We start from the raw sequence: 13,205 nt of genomic DNA, 5'->3' as shown, positions 1-13,205 counted from the left end.
TTTATCGGGAAGCATTCTTTGCTGGCTTTGATGGACTCTGGATCAAGTCGAACTCTTTTTGGGGACGAAGGTATCGAAATAGTACGACAATTGGGCATACCGACTGACCTCCCTGAAAATTTCTATATCCGTACCGCGAACGAGCAAATGGCGAGAATTAGAGAGAAGATTAGGTTGCCGTTGCAATTGAGAAGCGAATCCTAAGAGATTTCGGTTTGCTTGCTTCCGAAGTTAGCTGTTCCCTGTATCTTTCCACACAGCATTGTCACGAGTCGGTATCGAAAGACCGAATGGCTCTTATATGGCGCGCACATAGTGTTGGCCGCGTGATCTTCCCTCGTTCGTAGACGAACGTGATCGGATGTATGGTCGCGCTTACTGAACATCAACTCCACGGACACGAGTGACGGAAGGAGAGATCCTTTCCGTGTATATTTGTAATCCTTAGCGAAAGACAATTCGAACGAGTGTCCGAAAGGGCATGCCGGTCTACGAACATGTTCCACGAACGTATTCCTGGACGTCCCAGAATCGCAATCGTCGATCTAGCATCAGGGTCGAGGCGGTTACAATCCGCCTATCTCGGGAGAAAATGATCTTAGCGATAGACGTGTGAAACACCACATTGAAGCTCTTCGGAGCTTAAATAATCTTCACACGGCTCTATCAAGGAACTTATTCGACACAGCATAGCCACCAGTCGGTACCGTAAAGGCCGAATTGTTCTTATGTGGCAACCACAACAATTGTGGCGGAGCCGCGCGTTTAAACCCTGTCGTCGCTGCCTCCCTCTTGTCAGGAAAGGAAGGCGATGGCGGTGAGTGAGAAATCCCTTTGGGACCGACACGGTTCGAGCTAGACTCGGGCCCTGGCGGAACCAGGATGTCTAACGAGCGGATGAATTATATATATGTATATATTTACATATTATACTTTTTCAGCTCACATCAAACACCGATGGATGAATGCTTAATGGTAAGCGTTTCCAAATAATGGCGCTCGTTCAAAGGCCAAAGTGTAGGAAGTCGTGCTTAGGGTCTGCATGGCTGCGGAACGTAAATCGAGCAGTCTTGGACGACACCTCTAAGGTAACTGTCGCCCTCCTGAAGTCAGACTTAGTGGCGTATAGGTGGGTGCGCCATTCGACTTCTTCCTTCTACCAGTAAAAGCAATAATCATATGCAAAAAAATAATAATAATAATAACAATAACAGTAAAGTAAGGCAAAGTCTGAACACCAAGGCTGGGAAAATAGCCAAGATTAGCAAGGGTCAAAGTGTCAAGATAGTCCTGGAGAGGTGTGACGCTCGAAAAGGGTTAATAAAGACAGTTAGCAAATTTCGCGCTGTCAAAATAGCCCTGGAACGATGTGATAATCTGATAAAGCAATACGCACACCAACAAAAAAAAAGGCAAGTGGCGAAAATAGACAAAAGGTACCATCGTGAAGTCAGCATAGTCCTACAAAGATGCGATACGCAAGAATATGAAACCGCAAAGACATGGCATTCAGGCGGCATCATCCAGCTCCAAGTCAGTAAGAGTTAGAATACTGCAATTGAATATGGGGCGGTCAGCTGCGGTAACAAGTGAGGTGCGTCAGCTCGTCGCCAAAAAGCCTGTTATTACAGGAATCATATGTCAAGAAACAAGGCGAGAGTCACACCTTTTATGGGAACGGGGATGAAAGTTGCTGCAGTGCGCTTGGAATGTCCATGGGCGATGATAGCGATCAGCAACCTCCGACTAGATGTTTGTCTCACAGCTTACTCACAGCACAACTCACTGTGTGTGTGCGGTAGTGCAGGCTTTTGGCCTATCAATATACGTCATGTCATGTTACTTTCAATACAGCGACGAAATCGAGGACCACCTCAGGCACCTCTCGAGAAGGTGTTTCATTCTCTGAGGGACGAGAGACTTATAGTGGCGGTAGATGCCAACGTGCGATCGTCGCCCTGAGACTGACGAAAGAGAAAGGAAGTTTGAGATCCTCATCCGCGCGTTTAGCCTTGAGATAATAAACGAAGCCCATCAAGGATCCACCTTCGAAACGAGGAGGGGATCATCTTTCATAGATGTGACTTTGGTGTCTCCTCAAATAAGCCAATTCATCGGCACATGGAAGGTGAGGCAAAAATGGGCAACTAGTGACCACAGTCCCGTGGAGATCGATCTGAGGACATCAAGGTAAATGACCAAGCAGAACTGCGAACAGTAGATTCGACATACGACGGACTGATTGGGAACGATTCAGTGAGAGCCTGAAAGATCTATCTGGATCCCAAGGCTTGGGACCCTCGGCCCGAAATCTGCAGAGGAAGTAGAAGGAATGGCCGGAGAGTTATAGGAGGTTATTTTGGAAGCATGCGAGAAATCGATGCCGAGGAAAAGTTTTCAGAAAGTCGAATCCGTAGTGGATGAAAGAATTGACAAAGATGAAAAAAGAGGTGAGCCGGAAAAGGAAAATGATCCAAGCATTAAGAGGATCAAGAAATCGAAGGACTGAATCCGAAGTTAAAGCAATCAGTACTTTAAAACAAGAATATCAAAAGTACCAATACCAATACAACAAGGTGATAAGGAGGACGAAGTATGAAAACTGGCAAAAGTTTGTCACAGAATGTGGCAATGAAAAGCCATGGGGCTTTGTATATAAACAGCAAGCGAACAAACTAAAAATAGAAAAGTCATAAGCACACTCAGAAGAACTGAGCATCTAACAAAGACCGTAGAAGAGACGGCACAATGGTTGTTGGATACACATATACCAAATGATCTATGCCACGAAGACACGCAAGAACAAGGCGAAATAAGAAATCTAGCAAATACAACGAATGCCCCATTCTTCACAGGGGAGGAAATGGCCATAGCGGTCACATTCAAGAACGACAAAGCTCCAGGTATAGACTTGATAGAGATCAAAGTACTAAAAATATCGGTAAGAGAAATCCCTGAACAATTCCTGAGGTTGTTTAATGGGTGCCTTCAGTGGCGTCTTTCATATAATCTGGAAGAAGGGCTCATTACGAGTCCTTCTAAAGAGTGAGGACAAGGACGTGAAGGACCCAAAATTCTATAGACCTATATGTCTCTTCCCTGTAATAGGGAAACTCTTCGAGAAGCTTCTCAAAATGCGCTTAACGGACACGGCACTGGCGGGAAGGGTCTCTGATCGGCAGTTCGGTTTTATGCTGGGCAAGTCAACGAAAGACGCGGTCGTGGAGCTTCGCCGAACGGTCTCTGCCTCCGAAGAGAGGTATGCTGTGGCATTGCTCTTTGACATTTCCAATACTTTTGGTAATATCTGGTGGCCCTTAGTGTTGCAAGAACTAAAATCAAGAGAGTGTCCTAAAAATGTCTTTCGAAGTTTTTCGACAAAAGAGCGTGAGCATCTCAATAGGCGATACAAAAGTATCGAAGTGAGCAACAAGAGGATGCCCGCAGGGTTCGGTGCTTGGACCGACCTTTTTTTTTTTTTTTTGATAACGGAGGGGAAATGCCTGACACATACCCCGAGCCTCGGGGGAGAGCCTGGGGTTATGTGGGGCTTGCACTCACTAAAACCCCTCCGAGTGTCCTTACCTAGCCTTGCATGAGGGACTCCCAGGAACGCGTGCAGCATACTTCTGGGAGTCCCTCAGTGCTTGGACCGACCTGCTGGAACTTAATGTTTGATGAATTGCTAAGGATGCTAGAGATACAGGCTAAGGATCGCTTCATAGCATATACAGACGATCTTATTATATTAATAAGCGATAACTCCCGAAGGGAGATAGAAGCTAAAAACCAGGAAGTAGACCAGATTGTTGGATAATGCAAATCGGCCAAACTCCAAATCTCCGAGCGGAAGATTGAAGCAATCTTGCTTAGAAGCGAGGAGTTAAGGAGGGCCCAAGTCGACAGACAGGAAGGAGTACGACAGGATAGAAAGCCAAAGAATAGAAAAAGAAGAATAAACTTTAAAAGTAGACTACCCGCTGTTAGGATAGATGAGTCAAAAATCAGATTCAAAAACTCGATTAAGTACCTTGGTGTTCATTTCGATAGGGGTATGCGAGTCGAATAACATTGCAAGTATCTAAAGAGTAAAGTAGGATCACTCTTCAACAAGCTGGCAAGACCCCAATGGGGTCTCAAATATAAAACGCTTTCCACAATTTACTGGGGAGTGTTCATCCCAGTAGTCACATATGCGGCTTCAGGATGGGCTGACCTATGTACTATAAAAGACAAGAAAGTTCTTAGGGCTGTGCAGCGCGAAGTGCTTATAGCACATACAAGCGCATACCGCACAGTATCATGGGAATCACTCTGCGTGGTAGCAGGACAAACTCCCATTGATCTACTCCTAGATGAGCGTAGAGCCCTATATGAGGTAAGAAAGGGCAAGGACGTAGAGATAAACGGAACTGTAATCGGAAAGGATACGGAAGACGTCAAGAAAATAATATGGCGAGAGATAATAAAGATGTGGCAAACTAGATGGGAAGCCTCGACAAAGGGTCGAGTAACATTCATCTTCTTCAACAGCATACAAGAAAAGCTTCAGTCTGAATGGGTTCAGCCCAACTATTGGTCCACACAGACTCTAACTGGGCATGGTAACTTCTACGCGAAACTCTCTCAATTAGGGCTTACTGGAAGTAGCTCGTGCAAATATAAGCAAAAGAGGACACAGTTTGGGACTTCATCCTAGAGTGTCCAGAATTTGAGGCGCAAAGAATTGTCTTACGAGATGTAGTTCCTCATAACGAGTAGAAACTGCCTGAGGCAATACGATTCCTAGTATCAAACGCTGAAGCATTTCAAATACTCATCGACTTCTCTAAAAAAACTCTATGGATAAAGCAACCTTAAAGAAAGGACTAGATTCAGGAACTGCCCACCAAGACAGAGCCAATGCCCTTGAAGCGGTGTGTGAAGCTCAGTCAAGGGAGATCTGTCCCTCATTACAAAAATACTCCTGACAAAGCGAATCCGTACCTCATCACGGTAAATACACGTACCATGGAGCAGTTTAGGGAAACAACGAGAGCGATATACTTTCGAGGATATTAGGGAAGACTTAAGCGTTTATTGTGGACTTCCGAAATTGAGCCTCAACCAAGAACAACGCTTAGCAAGATTTCTTGAAGGTAAAATGCCGGAAACTATCGAGAATCCTGGTATCACTTCCCTCACGGAACAAAAAAAATAGATGTAGGGCAAAGCGCGCCTATTAAGCAGCGTTGCTATTTGGTTTCACCGAAAGTCCAGAAGGCTATCCGCGAAGAGGTAGACAAAATGTTAGCGGCCGGAATAATAGAACCGTCGTTTAGTGAATGGTCGAACCCGATCGTGATGGTTAAGAAGCCTAGCGGAAAGTATCGGTTTTGTTTGGATTTCCGTAAAGTAAATAGTGTATCGAAGAAGGATGCATACCCACTATCTAATATGAACGGTATCTTAGATAAATTGCGGTCTGCGCGATATATTTCGAAGATAGATCTTAGCCAGGCGTGCTTTCAAATACCACTGGCAAAAGATAGTCGCGAAATTACTGCGTTCAATGTTCCGGATAAAGGACTTTATCATTTCACACGAATGCTGTACGGGTTGATGGGAGCGCCCGCAACTTTTCAGCGACTTTTAGACAAATTAATCGGGCCGGAGATGGAATCACATGCGTTCGCATACTTGAACGGCATTGTTATCGTAACGCCTACTTTTGAAGAACATTTAGAATTGAGCGAGTTTTAAATAAGATCTTTGCCGCCGATCTGACTGTGAATCCCGAGAAGTGTGAATTTTGTCGTTCATAAGTTCGTTATTTGGGATTTATAGTGCAGAGAGACGGCTTAACCGTCGATCCAGAAAAGGCAAGGCCAATTGTAGAATATCCCGCTCCACGCAATCTCAAGTAGTTACGCAGATTTTTGGGCATGTCATCCTGATTATCGTCGCTTCATTCCGATTTGTTACTGTCAGCGAATCGCTCACGCGCTTGTTACGGAAAAGCCAGCGCTGGGAGTGGGAAGGTGAACAACGCCGTGCTTTCGAGCAGATTCGTGCCAAATTAGTCCGCTCCGACATTATCGTGTCCCGATTTTAGTGTTTCGTTCGTTCTACAAACCGACGCTAGTTCCGTTGGTATTGGTGCCGTCTTAACACAAACCATCAATGGCATGGAAAATATTATCGTGTTCGCGAATCGCGCGCTGGTGGACCCTGAAAAGAAATACTCAGTTACTGAACAGGAGTGTTTAGCGATTATATGGGCGATACAAAAGTTTAGAGGGTTATAGATTCACGGTAATAACCGATCATAGTAGTTTGCGTTGGCTTTACCATTTGAAAAATCCGACGGACCGGTTGGCGCGTTGGGCATTAGAGTAGTTAGAGTATGATTACGAGATAGTACATCGCAAAGGTGCTTTGCACCACGTACCGGATGTCTTATCGCATGCATTTGAGAGTGACACCAGAGATGACGAGAATGTTAATGTTTTGTTAGTGACTGTCGCGGATGGCGAGATTATGGATACGGGAGACTTTTGGTGAACGTTTTCGCGAAGTTTCGAAGAAACCTAAGTTGTTTACTGATTGGAAGATGGTCGATGGCCAACTTTATTATTTGAGACCGCGAGCCACAACGTCGGACGTGGTAGAGGATCTCGATCGTTGGAAGTTAGTGTTGCAACGTGAGAGGAGGTTGGAGGCTCTGAGTGAGTCTCACGATGACCCTCAAGCGAGTCATTTAAGGATCGATAAATCATATCATTTGTTGCGTATTATTGGCCGAATATGTTTAAGGATGTAGCGAGGTATATTCGCGTGTATGATATTTGTCAGCGTACGAAGGTAAAACAGGCTAGTCCTGTGAGACTCATAGATCGACGAATCGCCCCGTGGACTGCCGCTAATTTTATGAGACCTTTTCCGTGTAGTAAATCGGGTTTCGCGTATATTCTCATAATCCAAGACCTGTTTACCAAGTGGATCGAGTGTCATACCCTGAAAGCCGCGAACGGAAAATTAATAAGCGAAGCTCTAGAAGACCTCATCGTCTCGCGCTGGGTACACCTAGATTTTTGCTCACGGATAACGGTACAAAGTTCGTTAACAGAACGTTATAAGCATTCGCCGATGAACGCGACATCATTTTTACTACCGTCCCGTATCACTCGCAGGCTAATCCCATCGAAATGGTAAATAGTGTACTCAACCATGATTGTGGCTTTTCTTAGCTGTGATCACCACGAATGGGACGCTCATTTGGAGGATTTCCGTTTCGCATATAATACCGCTCACCTCTCATCGGTTGGCACTTCATCCGCTTTTCTAAATCTAGGTCGCGAATTAGAGCCGGCACGGTCGTTGCGACGAAAAGGCCGAGGGGCGACCGGTGTGGGACCGCGAGACTGGGAGGAGCGCATGCGGAGGTTGCAATCGATGCACTGTTGGGTTAGCGATAACCTCGATCAGGCCCATCAGTAGCAGGCCCGACACTATAATTTACGTAGGCGCGATAAAGTCGCACCTTTAAAGTGGAAGATCGTTCTGAAACGACAACACACGCTGTCGTCGGCGGTTCACAATGTCGCCGCCAAGTTATCGCCGAAATTTCAAGGACCATTTAAGGTTAATGAATTCTTTCTCCAGTAATATATGAGTTGGAGAGCCTCGAAGGCGTTCGGGTGGGAAAGTTGCATGTGAAGGATCTCATACTTCATTCCTTAATCTTGCTAATTCCTGGCTTCACCTTTGCAGTTATCAGTATCGGAATTTTCACAGAATTTCTTTGCTGTTTTTTTTGTTTTTCGGCTCTTTGTACTAAGGTTTCCTGGTTTTATTTTCGTTGGTGATGCAGTTTGGAAGTACGACATGGCTGTTGGTGAGGCGTTTGACGCGAAGTTCACTTTCGTTTGTGTAGTCACGATGCAGCGGTGCCATTTCCCCCTTAGAAAATTTTGGGGAAGGGGGGGAGACTATCGGGCGAGCTGCAACTGGAAGTCAAATTGCGTACCGTTTAGCGAGCAGGATGTTGTAAATAAAAAAAATTTTTTTCCTCCCCTGTTCTTACTTTCTTTTTGTGTTCTCGTATTCTAAGAGTCGGGAGACTCGAAGAATGATTTTGGCGTATGTTAGCGTAGCGGAGAGAGGAGCTTGAGAGCAGGCCGCGATAGAACATATTCTCGGGGTCGCGAAACGTATTCGCGAGGCCGCCAGCGACTGCCCCTTCATTGTTTGGAGTTAGTACAGTTTTGCGTATCCCTTCCATGGATTCAGAAGAACCCTTGCGTTAGGGCCCGGAGGAGGAAAACCGTCAGTATCGTATCTTATTTAAGAAAAAGGCCCGGATGCTCGTCCGTGACGTACAGCTGAGTAACGATTGGGAAGAAACTGATGACTATCGATGTTCGTTGTAGCCAAGACCTCCTTGGTCCTCCCCGGAGAAGGAGGAGTTGTGACGTGACGTTTTCCGTCCGTCACAAGGACCGACGAAACAGTGCAGTCTCGCGTCCTGAGTTCTTCCACATTTTAGGAGACGGACGCATCTGCGCTTTTTCTGCGACATTATTTGCGTGTCTCACGCGTTACCATTTTCGTTTCTTTTTTTTGTGAATTTCCGTACCGAAAGTTATAGAGGCTGGTAACTCCCGCGATCTTGGCAGATTGACGCCGCCTCACCGAACCGTGAAGAGAGAAGAAGAAGGACGGCTAGGAATGGAAGTCGAGTAACGACCGCTGCCAACGGGGCGCACGATACCCTGTCCCCCAGATCACATGCAAGTGATATCATTCATTATTACGCCCTTTTGCTCGCAAGATACCTTCTATCGCATCATCTTCCAGGCCCAAGGCGGAACGAGGATTGAAATGGCAGAACGGGAGTGGCCACTCTACGCTCCAAGAACGGCGAGAGCCTCGAGCAAGCAACGAGGCGGCCCGAAAAGATCCTGCGGCTTCTCGAATTTCGCGCGCCAGGACATGCGACATGGGCATGACGCGGTTCCCGCGATTAGCGGAGCCGTGGAGCCACGTGTCAATAAGGCATGATAAGGCCCCCTGGCGGGGATAACGAGCCCTGCGTGCCCCCGGGAGGATCAGCGCCGGGCAATTGTGCTGTGGCCAGTTAAGCGAGCGTACCTGGAAGGACTCAGGACCACGCGGACAGGCAAGAACTGAGTGAGCAAGGAAACGACCAAGGTGAGCACCAGCGGGAGGTCACGGTGAGACAAGCATCACGGGCTACAAAGTCGCCGGTTTCCGAATCCGGGAGACACAATTATCGTAATCCTATCGGGCATATTATAGTGAGCGCACGTGGCATTACCGTACATTTGATTTCCGGGGAACTCGAGTACTCGAGTCGCCTCCCGGGATGGTCCATCATAGTCGGAAAATTCTACTGCGTCCGCCAAGGCCACAGCCTCGTCATTTCTTGTAAGCGTTTGTCGCGTGTCCTGTTTCTTTTGTATCGTACCGTATCGAAGTCCAGCACTACACTATTGACACGTATCCTGTCGTTTCGGAAACTTGCAGCGTAAGATCTGCATGTCTATTAGAGTATCGGCACTCTGTATGATAGTGATTAATGATAATTTATTGTAGCCATTAATAATTGCGCGTATTCTATAGTATCGAGATTGTGTAGCGTCGAGTTTGCGTATATTCTGTCTTTCTCTGAACTTCAGTTGAGTGGCGCGAAGCCCCGCGAACGCGCACGATGTCACGCCGTGTTCACGCTACAATCGTTGCCGAATTCCATCGTATTTTTGAGGCGGCGAAGTCTTGTTTGTATAATTCGCGAGCGTATCCCTGTGTGTCGCGAGGATCTAACGAAATTGATACGCCTAGCGTAAAGCATTCCGGGACCTGAATCCGTTATCGCGCTCGATTAGAGCTTATCGTCACGATCATTTTGTTGGCAGATGTAAATGCAAGTCGAAGTCTTCGACTTATTCAATATACTTGTTAATTTTGTTATTGTTAATTCTGGTGTGCTTGCCGTCCCTGTTCGCTTCTCCAAACGATCCACTATCCTCGAACTGTCCTCTCTGCCATTTCCGAGGCTGAGCTACCAGTTGAAAGCCCGTCGACATTCACAGCTCGTTAGAATATTGCATAAAGAAAATATCGCGTAATTTCGAGAAAGAGTGGCACGACAAATTTCTATTTGTGAAATGAGTATACTTATAATTCATCGATTATTTTGCTGTAAAACAGGTAATGTTTCCTTTGTTTTATTCTCCGTTTTAAAAGATATTAATAATTAAATAAATTATTGTAAATTAGAATCTGGAAATTCTCGTTCTACACTTTTTACTACATGACTTCTAACGTTCTAACATTGTTGCATGAAGCAGCGTCGCTTTGATGCAAACATGATCTTTACAATTATAACACACGAGGATTGAATTTGATTCCAACTTGATGTAACTCTGCATCTTAAGAATATTATTAATTTTACTGAAGATGGCCAGATTGTGGCCGAAACGTTTAGTGTTTTTATTGTAATTCGTATATGCAAGAATGATTGAGTGTCACTGACTGCATCTTGTGCTGTGGTTCTTTGTGCTCTTTCTTCTCATATATTTTGAAATTATAACCACATTCATTTTTTACATTTTTTACTTTTTTTCTAAAGATTTCATAAAGATGCAAAAGGCTACAACTTAGAAAAATTAATTAGTAGAATTAAATAAACTTTATGTTTTAATCCTTATTTCAGCGTGTGATCCTTTTTCAATCATCAGACTATTGAAAGTTCTCTTTGTTCTTTATATTACAGGCAATGTAGCTGGCAGCAAAACAGGTCTAGCAATATCGCAGTCATTGATCCTGATCGTTTGTCTACAATACACCATAAAACAATTTAGCGAGTCGGTGTCATTAATGGAAAGGATTCTTCAGTACACAAATCTTCCTAAGGAGGAACCTATTGCCTCGGACAATCCATCGCCACCTACATGACCATCCCAAGGACAATTGACTTTAAAGGATGTCAATATGAAATATCATATAGATAATCCACCAGTTTTGAAGGTATAAAATAAACCGACTGTTCATTTTTACACATATTATTTGTATTTTATCATGTAATCGGGCTTTACAGAATCTGAACGTATCCATCGAGCCTGTAAAGTTGAGGTGGTTGGACGAATTGGCGCCGGTAAGTCCTCCTTGATCTCGGCGCTTTTCCGCTTGTTCAATGAAGGTCTAAAAGGCAAGCTCAAGATCAGTCGGAACACAAGCACGGGCTTCAGTGAATTGCGCTGCAAAATCTCCATTATACCACAGGAACCTGTGCTCTTTTCCGAGAATCTACATTACACTCTAGATCCATCTAATCAGTACGATGACTTGAAACTGTGGGAGGTGTTGCGGCAAGTCGAGCTGAATGATGTTACACTGGACCACTGGATATCTTCTCTGGCGGTCATAACTTCAACGTTAGTCAGAGGCAACTTATATGCCTAGTCAGAGCCATCTTGAGAAACAATCGCTTGTTCTTTCTCGATGAAGCTATGGCCAATATTGATTCGCAATGAGTCTTTACAATTCTTTAGGATTATATTTAAATATCATTTGGTGAAGACAATAAATTTTGATTGATTAATTACATATCTATAATAAATTCTCCATAGCAAAAAATGAAATCGCAACAAAGTCATGATGACATGCAAATATTTACCTTGTCACGGGTATGATAGTAAAATCATTGTACTGTAGGAATATCGCTTACAAGTGTGACATTATACAGATGAATTAACAGTTATTTATTGTGTTATGACACATACAGATCAAGATAATAATGTGGTGTAGCCTTTGATGATTTTTCAGTCATCACACAAATTATGATGACTATTGAGAATTTATTATACTATGAACGTGACATTTTTGCTATGAGGTATAGCAATAAATTACCATATATAAATAATTCAAACTTTCTATAATTAAGTTGCTACTTTTGCGAATGATTGTGAATAACATAAAGTATTTTTACAATATGTTACAAGGGTACATCAAGTTACGGTCGGGTACGATAAACGTTTTATTTATTTTATAATAAATTCAAAATTGATAAAAATCAAATCTTTTCAAATCGAATTGGTAAACATTTCCATCAAAATAGTATATATTTTGTATCTATAATTTGCAACGCATAAGAGAAAGAGAGAGAGAGAGAGAAAGAGAGAGAGAGAGAGAGAGAGAGAGAGAGATTTATAAATTTAACATGTTTATAAATTTGCATCCTTCAATTTGAAACTATATTTCTAGCACGGATGATTTTCAGGATACAATAAGGAGCAGTTTTAAAGAATGCACCGTTATCACGATTGTACATCGTTTGAATACGATTATAGATAGCAATCAGATCATCGTGATGGGGAACAGTTCTATCGTAGTAAGTTTTTCCGTTTTAATAATTAAAGCGTGAATAGGTTAAGAAGAATATTGATTTTGTAAGACAAAATTAAGAGATAATTTTCTATATAACTGTCTAAAAAGATTATTTATAATTTTGATTAATAGCATGATCAGTTCAATTTCTGAAAGATGTTTAGAATAAAATTCATTCTAAAAAGTGAAATTTCATTCTTTAAGATTGAATATTGGGATGTTCTTATTCAAGACCAACCTAATTTTCACTCTTTAAAGAAAATTTACTTCAAATTATTCAGAGAGTTTTTTATTTAATATATTTTTTTCCTGAAAATTCAATGTTACGTATACAAAGAATAATCAAGCTTTTTTTGGAAAATTTTGTAATATCCTGGAGGAAAGTTTTCATACGAATTTGATAATTAAAATTGTATGTTAATAGGAATTTGGTTGTTCATATAAGCTGTTACACGACAAATCAAATGACAAAGCCACGAAATTTACAGTGAATTAAAAAAAAGAGAGAGAAGGCAAAACAATTAGCCGAAATCAAATTTTATTTACAGCATATTTAGTTTAAACCTTTTACTTTACGAAAATAAATACTATATTTATAATAGTGTGTGTATATATATATAGGTATATATATATATATACATGTAAGTACATAAAATTGTGTGCATATATATATATATATATATATATATATAAATATTTTGAAAATAAAAATAAAAAATAATAGTAAAATTAACACCAATCCTTTTTATGTTTACATTAATAAATTATAAGAATAATTGTATTTACCTTTACATTACAAAGAGCATTATAATTTC

The 13,205-nt window shown here is 42.6% G+C and overlaps 1 pseudogene across 1 annotated transcript; it reads left to right on the top strand.

Annotated features, from left to right (window-relative positions):
* Window positions 1-6,508: 6,508 nt before the first annotated feature.
* On the top strand, window positions 6,509-12,384 carry LOC147906436 (ATP-binding cassette sub-family C member 4-like; annotated as a pseudogene). The gene is made up of 5 exons (XR_015548405.1): window positions 6,509-6,730; window positions 6,796-7,190; window positions 7,821-7,876; window positions 10,778-11,031; window positions 11,102-12,384. The product of XR_015548405.1 is annotated as an ATP-binding cassette sub-family C member 4-like (transcript).
* Window positions 12,385-13,205: the final 821 nt, after the last annotated feature.

Source organism: Acromyrmex echinatior, unplaced genomic scaffold (genome assembly GCF_024713525.1).
Source record: "Acromyrmex echinatior isolate Ae372 unplaced genomic scaffold, ASM2471352v2 Scaffold34, whole genome shotgun sequence".
Lineage (NCBI taxonomy): Eukaryota > Metazoa > Arthropoda > Insecta > Hymenoptera > Formicidae > Acromyrmex > Acromyrmex echinatior.
The sequence above is the reverse complement of the archived record's forward strand: the minus strand, read 5'-3'. Positions and strand labels throughout refer to the sequence as shown.